Below are 10325 nucleotides of genomic sequence, written 5' to 3'. Positions count from 1 at the left end.
GTCATTTATTATGTTACACTGGAGAGTGTTTGATTTAAGGAATGTATATGACACACTTAAAATTTGTTAATATCATAGAGGAATCTATACTCCTAATTTCATATTTCAACCCACCTGAGTTTTACATTATTAACTGAGTTTTAGTTTGGTTGTCATTGGTATTATTGTCGATACGGAAGAATGTGGGTTTTAGTGTATTGAAACATATTTATCTATCTATTTAAGAGTTGAAAAGAGATTATAAATAGTTTTAGACATTATATAAAAGAAAAGAGGTGGATACTAACAATTTCTTTTATATCATCCTGTTAAATATGACTCCTATTTTTAGTCAAATTTGAGAAATAATCTTTCAATTAAATTCTGTTTATTTGTTTCAATCAAACACTGATTAGTTTAGATTATTTTATTATTATTTGGTCTATGAATTTAACCTATAAATAGGCTATTCTACAACCTTAGAAAATACACCTATTAAATATTAGAACTCATAACACATTTAGTCAAATTTGTGTTTACGTTTTGAGGGTTCTTTATTTTCGGGGTTTAATTTTTATCTCCATCTTTTGTACTCTTCGTTCTTTTGCCATTATATTAAAATTATCTTTGTCTGTGGTTTTTTTATCCTCTTCGGAAGGGCTTTTCCACGTTAAATTTGTGTGTTTAATTTCTCAATTTATTTCACTATTTTTCTACTTGTTGCTTAATCGGGTCGATCCTAACAAGTGGTATCAGAGCTAGTTAAATTGTCATAGATCAGCCCATTCAGATAGGACAGCAACAAGGTTTGAAATTAAGAAGTTCGATGGTGAGACAAATTTCAATCTGTGGCAAGTTCGGATGATGACAATTCTAGTTCAATCTGGTTTGAAAAAGGTTGTTACCGGGAAAAAGCCTGAGAATCTAAATAAAACAGAATGGGAAGAGCTTGATGAAAAGGCTTTGTCTACAATCGAGTTGTGCCTCGCAAATACGGTATTGCAGGAGGTATTGATGGAAAAGACCTCATCTGCCTTGTGGAAAAAGTTAGAAACTTTTTATGCGACTAAGTCCCTAACTAACCGTTTAGTGTTGAAACAACGTCTATTTACGTTTTGCATGAATGAAGGTGAGTTTCTTAGAGATCACATTAGTTAATTCATTACTCTTTTAAATGATTTAAAGAACATTGAGGTTCATATTGATGATGAAGATCAAGCTATGTTATTATTGTGCTATTTACCCCCTTCATACAAGTCTTTCGGGGAGACCCTGATTTATGGCAGAGACAAACTCTCGTTCAAAGATGTGAAGGGTCATTTGTTGAGTAGAGCCAAACTCGAAAATGAGCTTCATTTAGATAGTAAGACAGACAGACAAGCTTCCGTTTTGATAGCATCAAAGAAATAAGACAAAAGGTGTCACTATCGTAAAAAGTTAGGACACGTCAAAGCAAATTGTTATAAATTGCGAAATAAAAGAGCTGCTGAGAGTAATGAGGAAGACGTAGCTGGTGCTAATTTGGCCGATGAAAATGGTGATGATTTCTCGTTAGTGTTAACGAGCGATAACTCCAAGCTCACGTCCGAGTGGATCCTAGATTCGGGATGTTCTTTCCACATGTGTCCCAATAGAGAATAGTTCTTCACATACAGTTCAGTTGAAAGTGAAGTTGTGCGCATGGGAAATTATTCATCTAGCAAGGTAATTGGTAGCGATAACTCTAAGCTCACATTCGAGTGGATCCTAGATTCGGGATGTTCTTTCCACATGTGTCCCAATAGAGAATAGTTCTTCACATACAGTTCAGTTGAAGGTGAAGTTGTGCGCATGGGAAATTATTCATCTAGTAAGGTAATTGGTATTGGTACTGTTAAAATTAGGATACACGATGGGATGATTATGACACTTTCAGATGTTAGGTATGTACCTGATTTACGAAAGAATCTCATCTCATTGAGTGTTTTAGACTTGAAAGGATGCAGAATCAACATCAAGTCGAGTGTCATTAAAGTATCTTGTGGAGCTATCGTTTTGTTAAAAGGTAAAAGAACCGGCAATCTTTATATTCTAGAAGGTTCTACAGTGACCGGTGAAATCGGACGTCCCCCGTCCTTTATGGAGTCAAAGTCAACTCGTTTGGAGCAGATGCAACTTTGTCATAGGAGGGAAAAAGGTATGATTGTTTCATTGAAGAGAGGTTCTATTTTGGATGCAGGTTTTGAAAAGTTAGGGCACTGTGTTCGTGAAAATCAGACTCGGGTTAGTTTTGATTCGGTAGTGTACAAGCCGAAGGCTAGAAGTCTTCTAGTTTCTAAGCACAAATTCAACTAAGTTAACTCCCTGCATAGTTCAAGATAGGCTCGTGGCGGGCTTTGGCCAAGATGGCGTTGTGGAAATATGAGTCAAGGTGGAGATTTGTTAAATATGACTCCTATTTTCAGTCAAATTTGAGAAATAATCTTTCAGTTAAACTCTGTTTATTTGTTTCAATCAAACATTGATTAGTTTAGATTATTTTATTATTATTTGACCTATGAATTTAGCCTATAAATAGGCTATTGTACAACCTTAAAAAATACACTCATTAGATATTAGAACTCATAACACATTTAGTCAAATTTGTATTTACGTTTTGAGGGTTCTTTGTTTTTGGGTTTTCGGGGTTTAGCTTTTATCTCCATCTTTTGTACTCTTCGTTCTTTTGCCATCATAGTAAAATTATACTTTCCCGTGATTTTTTTATCCTCTTTGGAGGGGTTTTTCCACGTTAAATTTGTGTGTTCAATTTCTCAATTTATTTTACTATTTTTTTTAATTGTTGCTTAATCAGGTCGATGCTAACGCATCCCCATTAAGCAATTGTTTTTTACACGTTTGGTTCTCACATGTTAAATATTTGGTAGCTAGAGATTATCCATATAAAATAGTGGTTGTATGGGGGACCTAAACAGAAGCTGCCAAAAAGGCCGCCTACCTTTCGAGTCGATGTGTTGACAGATCATCCCCCAAAAGAGTTATTGAATAGGGCAAGGCGTGGCTTCTTTAGGATTGTATATGCTACTCGTTACTTTGTTGAGTTTGTCATGCTTTTACTCATAAAGAAAATGCCAAGTTAAAAAAGGGGTTGGAGTAAAAACTAAAACACCACTTAATGGATTAATTAATGTAATCTTATAAGAAGGATTAGTTAATCTATATTTGAATATTAGCTTTAATTGCAATTAACACCACTTAATATTAAGAAATTAACTATTCAGGATCTAATCCAAGGGTCCACAATTTGGATTTCAATATCTTGGATACAGCTTGAATCCCACCAAGAGTAGAAGCCTAGAAACCGGAGTTTGGTTGAGAGAAAAGGTAACAAAATGCAAAAGGCGGCAATGATAAAAGGGAGTGTCATATTCCCTTTTTAGTAGTGACAATTAACTTCAAAAAAATTGATGTATTTCACGCATTAATTGTACTTCAATTTAAAAATTATTAAAATATTTTTATTTTTAATAGGACGAAAATTATTATTTTTAATTTTTAAGTTTTTTTATATTTTTAATCAAATTTAGTTGATAAATTTAATATTTTTAGTCTTTTAAGAAAAGCAAAATTATAAAAAAATCAAATTAAATGTAAATATTAATGGTTAAAGTTATTATTATGCTAATTTTAAGATCTGTTATGGTGACAAAAGAAAAAAACAAAATTGAATAGTTAAATGATAATTTTATAATTTTTCATAGTTCATTGATAAAAAAATTTACTAATAGTTGTAATTTAGTCTTAGATGAATTTGTGGAAGATTGCAAATTTAATATCCAAAATTGTAATATTTAAAATAACAAAAATCAAATGGGGGTATCTAATTTGATTTTAAACTTATGAACCGACATGGCCGGTGGTCAAAGACTCAAAAGTCAATCTGGAATGGTCACCGACGGGGATAAGAGCCCCAATTCGAAGGGCAGCAAAAATACAAACCAATAATTTGGCATTGAATTAGCTATCTTAAGGCTATAATTATGGAAGACTTAAATTTCTGGGACAGTTACAGGGATATAAATATTGGAAAGTATGGTCCCAAAATCAAATCTTTTTAGCCCAAATGGCCTCCAAAATTAAATCTTTAAGCCCAAAAGCTTGGGTTTTATAATTATTTATTTGTTTATCTAAATTTTAGAGACACTTAATAATAAATTTAGCCATTAATATTTATATCCATATATATATATATTATTAATTTGGTCTTTATTTATTTATTAGTTAAATTTAATTATTAACCTTTTAAAAAGAGTCAATTCACTTACTTTTAATAAATAAGCTAATTAAAACATTAATTTTTAAACAATATTAGTGTGACAATATGCATAACAGTTTATGTACACTTTATATTGACATCTCACTATTTATCTTATATGTGTCATAAAAAAATAATTTAAAATTTATAAAAATATTCAAATAAATAAATAATTTAAAAATATATAAAAAGTTAATAAAAATTTTAAAAAATAGTATGAAGCACATTAGATTCTTTTAAAAATTTAATATTTTCGTTTAAAAACAACAATTTAATTCTTTTTGAGGATTAATAATTAAATTGAAAATGTTTTAAAAGATTAAAATTTAAATATATTTTTATGCCTTTTAGAAAAAGCAAACCTGATGAACAGTACGTTTTAACTTAAAAAAATTCCAGGATAAAGATTGAGAAAATGACTTTCCATATAGGTCTACAATATGCAGCTATTTTGATAAAAGAAGCTTGAGTCATTCTTTAGAATATCATATATTTGGATTGTTGTTTAAGGTGAAGCAACTGTGCTTGAAATCTACACACACTCTTTGAAATCCATGTTTTTAATGTGTTTTGATGAAATTATTTTTAATTAAACTAGATATTTATATATTTTTTAAAATGGAGAAATAAGTTTTGAATAAATATATATGAGTAGATAAATTTTAATATTTCATATTAGATGTAGTGATAATATATATTAAAATTTTAATGAGAAATATAGATTCAAACTTAAAATAATTACAAACCTCGAACATAAATAATAAAATAAATATGAAGAATAAAAAAATTAATATTCCTACATGACTCAATCTGATAAGTCCATTTTTACTCACATTTTTACATTTTACTCACATTTTTACATTTTTTAATTTATTTTTCATTAAATTCCAGTAAATCCCTGTACCCTTCTTTAAAAGGTTTTCTGACATTCAAAATTAACTAATATTTTCTTAGAGGATGGTGGGTAAAGTACAAATTTGATGTGATAATTTGATATACCAAAAAAGTTATTTTCTTGAAGGAAAAGAAAAAAAATATCTCGATTTGGTTTTTATACTTTGAAGCCATTGGACACTTTACTCCATACATAATAGAAGTATGACGTGTCATTTTGTCCAATGAAATGCTAACACGTTGTATCTTCATTACATGTCACTCTCATTATACGTGAAAAAAAGAAGAGGAGAAAAACATTAATAATGTTTTAAAAATCTGAAATACGGCAAAATTGTTAAATGGTCTTCTACAAAATAAAATACAAGTCCAAGACTAATAAAATTAATTTGTTAATATGTGACCGTATGAGACCCCAATTGAAATTACATTGACAAGAAGCGTAATTTAGCAAAAACCTCAAGTTTTTTTCCATCCATCATCTGCTCTCCTTGTTGCTCTCATCTATTCTCATTTTTTAGCCTTTTAGGTATTCTTTTTCAACAAAGTTTTTAGTAATTTTGAAAAAAGATAAAATTCTTTAGACGATTCAGATAATTTATTATTGTTAATTGCTCGAGAAAACAAGGTATACTTGTGAACTCCACACAAATTTTTTTTTTAAAGTTACATCACCATAGGGTCAATTGCAAAATCTTCTTCTAAACTTGCTCCATGTAAGTGTACATGACTTTCACAGTCGTGTGTTTAGCTTAGAGTGATTCTTTAGTCAATAAATATATTTTTTAGTTTTGATAGACAAAAGACAAAGAAGACATGTTGTTTTTGGACATATGGGGTAGTGAAACTCCTAGGTATTTTTTTGGCTGGTGGCTTATTTGTTATTATCAGGATCTTTCAAGTTGGAATTTTTATAAAATAGGGTTCTTGGTGAAATCAAAGATCGCCTATGTATTATATAGATACTTTCCCATTTATTGTTTATAAGATGACCTAAATTTATTTATTATAAAATAAGTGCTAAAATATGAAAAAAAATGTCGTATTTCTTGTATATTATTACAGAGTAATGAAATGATTATATACAAGTAGGAGCTCTAATTAACTCGTAAATCAAGAAAAATAATATACATAAATAAAGAAAATATATATATAAAATATTCTTGAGATTATGGGTCAATAGCATAAGTATACGGTAACTGAATATTCACATTTAGTGGCCTCTGTTAATATGTCCCATCAAGTTGGAGCATGGAGGTTACGAATGCCCAACTTGCCAACAAGAAAAGAGAACTGAGAAGAACTAAGTCATGAAAATGTCAGCAAGTTGGTGATTAGAGGAAACATGTGAAGTAGTGATGGAGTCGGTTTTGATGCAGTCTCCAATGAAATGACAGTCTATTTCAATGTGTTTTGTGTCCTCGTGATGGAAGGATTGGCAGCGACGTGAAGAGCAACAAAATTATCACAATATAAATGAGCCGGAGAAAAGACTGAAATTGTTAAATCATGAAGGAGAGCACGAAGCCAAATTATTTCACAGTTAGTAGTTGCCATGGAGCAATATTCAGCTTCAACGGATGAGTAAGAAACTACAGTCTACTTTTTGGTTTTCCATGAAATGGGGGAGGAACCAAGGAGAATGAAAAAACCGGTGAGGGAATGATGAGTAAGTGGACATCTAGCCTAATTTGAATCACAGTAAGCATGCAGTTGAAGGTCACAATTAGAGGGTAGGAAAATACCTTGCCCAAGAGCAGCTCTAAGATATTTTAGAACCCGAAGAGCTGCTAACCAATGGCCATGTCTGTAATAGCCCGATTTTGGGCCTAGTCGGAATAGTAGTTTTGAGACCACAAATCTGAGGTCGAAAAATTATTTTAATGTTATTTTATGTGTTATAGCATGATTATATGGATGTTTGAAAATTTTGGTAAATTAATTTAAGCAATTGCATGCTTAATTTTGAAAAACGGACTAAATCGCGTAAAGTATAAAAATTTTGTTCTATTAGCTAAATGTGTTAATTAGCTATGAAACGTTAAAATAGAGGTCCTTATTAAGGAAATAGACAAATATTAATGTGGTGGCTGGATATGGAGACAAAAATTATGAAAAGTCGATGGTTAGTTGGCATTAGGTGACAAAATATGAGTAATGAATAAAAAAATAATAAAAACTCTAGTTATCATCTTTTGTTTTTTTCATCTTCTTCTCTCCACCGATTTTCTATAAGAAAAATGGCCATGGGAGCTTGAAATTTTCAGCAACTTTAGACCCTTGCAAGTAAGTGATTTTGATGGTCATTTTTGTTGATTTTTATGTTTTTGGAACCTTTATAACTTAATCTAGCTAATGAGGGGATTATTTTGCAAAATGGTTGAAAGTCTAGGGTTTTTCCATGAGAATATTCATGTTGTTTGCTGTATTTTTATGGAATAAAATGAATATTGGTTGTTAAATAAACAACTTTTGTTAAATGATTTTCATGAAAACACCTAAAATGAGTCATTTTGTAAAAGTTGTAAAATGGTAGTAAATGTGTGAAATAATAGAAAATGTGGGCTTCTATAAGCATGAAAAAGGTTTGACTATGCATGGGTAGTAAAGAAATTGAACACATTTCATTTTACGAGCCTAGGGGAAAAAGTGTAAATATGAAAAAGTATAAGGGTAAAAATGTAATTTTACCAAAAATATGAAATTGGGCTAATTTGAGTTGCATGATGAATAAATAAATTAAATGTGTTGTTATAGATCAAGGAAGATGAAATTCAGAATTAGATCGGGGGAAAAGCAAGATAATCGAGTAATTGACTTATTTCGTCGTTTCATACCGAGGTAGGTTTCTATGTTAATAAGCATTAAATTTTATATGTTTAAATGCTTAATCAATATCATGTATTATTTTGTATGTTATTATTGGATCATGAATAATATAAAAATACGAGATCGTATTGAAAGATCAAATTAAGAAAAATACAGGGTTGAGTATGATCGAATCACGACATGTTATGAATTGACGGTAAATACCATGGTTGGACCATGGCAATATGTGTAACCGTGTAATACCATGTTTGGGACATGGCATCAGCATTGTTACATGAGCCGGTGTAAGACTATGTCTGGGACATGACATTGGTGTAAGACCATGTCTGGACATGGTATCGGCATTGTTATGTGAGCCAGTATAAGACCATGTCTGGGACATGGCATCGGCATTGTTACGTGAGCTTACGTGAGCTAGTGTAAGACTATGTCTGGGACATGACATCGGCATTGTTATGTGAGCCAGTGTAAGACCATGTCTGAGACATGGCATCGGCATGAGGCATCGTGTAAGACCATAGCTGGACTATTGACATCGATATGAGATTTCCATCTAAGACCATGTCTGGGACATGGCATTGGTATGATACATCTTGTACGAGTTTTCTCGAGTATCCTTAGTATCTTAAGAGGTTTAACGGGTAAATCCAAATATTATGTCAAAGAAATAACAAGGTATGATCATGTTAAAAGGGTACAGGTATGTACGCAAAATTCATGAGTAATGAATTCGATGTATATGGGACATTTGGTAAGAATGTAAATGAGTAAGTCCTACCTATGAAAATGATCTTGTGATGACCTTGTGATTATAAGTCTATACTTATGTTGTATAAATAGGTGGTAAATTTGATTGATGATCATGTGTGAGGCTTTTAGGCCAAATTAAATTGAGACATGATAAGTTTAAGTTTTGCTATTGATGTATAGGTTAAATTGGCCAATGAATGGCATGTAAATATTTGATAATGACTAGCTATTGGAATGGCTAGTTAAGGATATGCTTTGGTGTTACGTATGATTAAATGGATGTTAATACAAAGAAATCATGAAAGAATAAAGTTAGCAGTAAAATAGCTCTGGACAAGAGCTATTGTATAATTTTGAACAATCACCAAAAATTATGGAAATTGAATTAGAGGTTGAATAAGATATGAAATTAAATCTTGTTGAGCCTAGTTTCACATAGAAGAAACAATGTAAGCAAAAGAATTTCATATTATGGGATGTTTGAATTTTTGTAGGACAGGGTCAAAATGAATTTGGAATTCCCTGTTCTGACTTTAGAAAATCATTAAAAATAGTATAAAAATAATTACGAGTTATAATTTATATTTTTAAATTCTTAATTATCTATTTTCAAGATAATAAACGAGAACATCATCCGAGTCCCGTACAAGGAGGTAATTAATTTTTAGTGAAGAAGGGTCGAAACTATCGGATAGCAAAATAGGGACGACTTTAAAGAATAAAATGTACTTATTGGCTAAACCAAAAATTTTGGAAATTTTATGGTAAGGATATATGTGAGTCTAGTTTCAGGAAAAAAATAGCAGAACTTAATTTGGAGTTCCGTAGCTCAAGATATAAATAATTTAGTGACTATAACTTGCATAAATAGCTTGATATGAACATAAGTGAATAGTGGAACTTTGTGCAATTATGATTGCATTATCTTGAGAAAATATTATGAGGATTTTTAAAATCATGTTAATAAATTTTTTATTATTTACATACCTACTTACTAAGCTATATGCTTACTCTCTCTTCCTTTCCTTTTTTCCTATAGTGTCACATATGCTAGCTCGAGTTGGAGGTCGTCGGAGATCCTATCACACTAACAAGCTATTGATGGGTATCAATGATTTTCTAGCATTTTAAGTGTATGACATGTATAGGGATTTGGTTATTGTGTAGATGATATTATGAGTTAGCCTAGAATATTGGCATATGCTAATTAAAGGTCATTGTTGTATAAGGCCATTTAGTGTGACCAATATTTGCTATGTTATAAGTCTATGATGAAGCATTACATGGATGTGCATGCTTTTTTGGGTTGGATGAGTGAATGTGTGATAATTATATGTGGCAAATACTAAATGTGAATGGTTAAGTTACATGCTATAATTAGTAAAATGTGTGTGTCGTTGTGCATGATGAATGTGATTTATAAATAGTGAGTGAATGCCATGGTGTGGTTATTAGGATGGCTAAAAATGCCATGTTGTGTGTCGATAAACTTAGTATGGATGTGCAAGTGTTTTTGTATGGAAAAATGCTTGGTAAATAGCCTAACTATCATCCACACGGATGGCCACACTGCTTAACA

General features: G+C 31.0%; 1 long non-coding RNA gene across 1 annotated transcript; it reads left to right on the top strand.

The window, feature by feature from the left end:
* Nucleotides 1–7341: 7341 nt before the first annotated feature.
* LOC107888040 (uncharacterized) lies at nt 7342–10034 on the top strand. The gene is made up of 3 exons (XR_001681250.2): nt 7342–7453; nt 7925–8008; nt 9786–10034. It is a non-coding gene; the product is annotated as an uncharacterized lncRNA (long non-coding RNA).
* Nucleotides 10035–10325: the final 291 nt, after the last annotated feature.

Source organism: Gossypium hirsutum, chromosome A03 (genome assembly GCF_007990345.1).
Source record: "Gossypium hirsutum isolate 1008001.06 chromosome A03, Gossypium_hirsutum_v2.1, whole genome shotgun sequence".
Lineage (NCBI taxonomy): Eukaryota > Viridiplantae > Streptophyta > Magnoliopsida > Malvales > Malvaceae > Gossypium > Gossypium hirsutum.
This window is presented reverse-complemented; position numbering and strand designations above follow the sequence as displayed.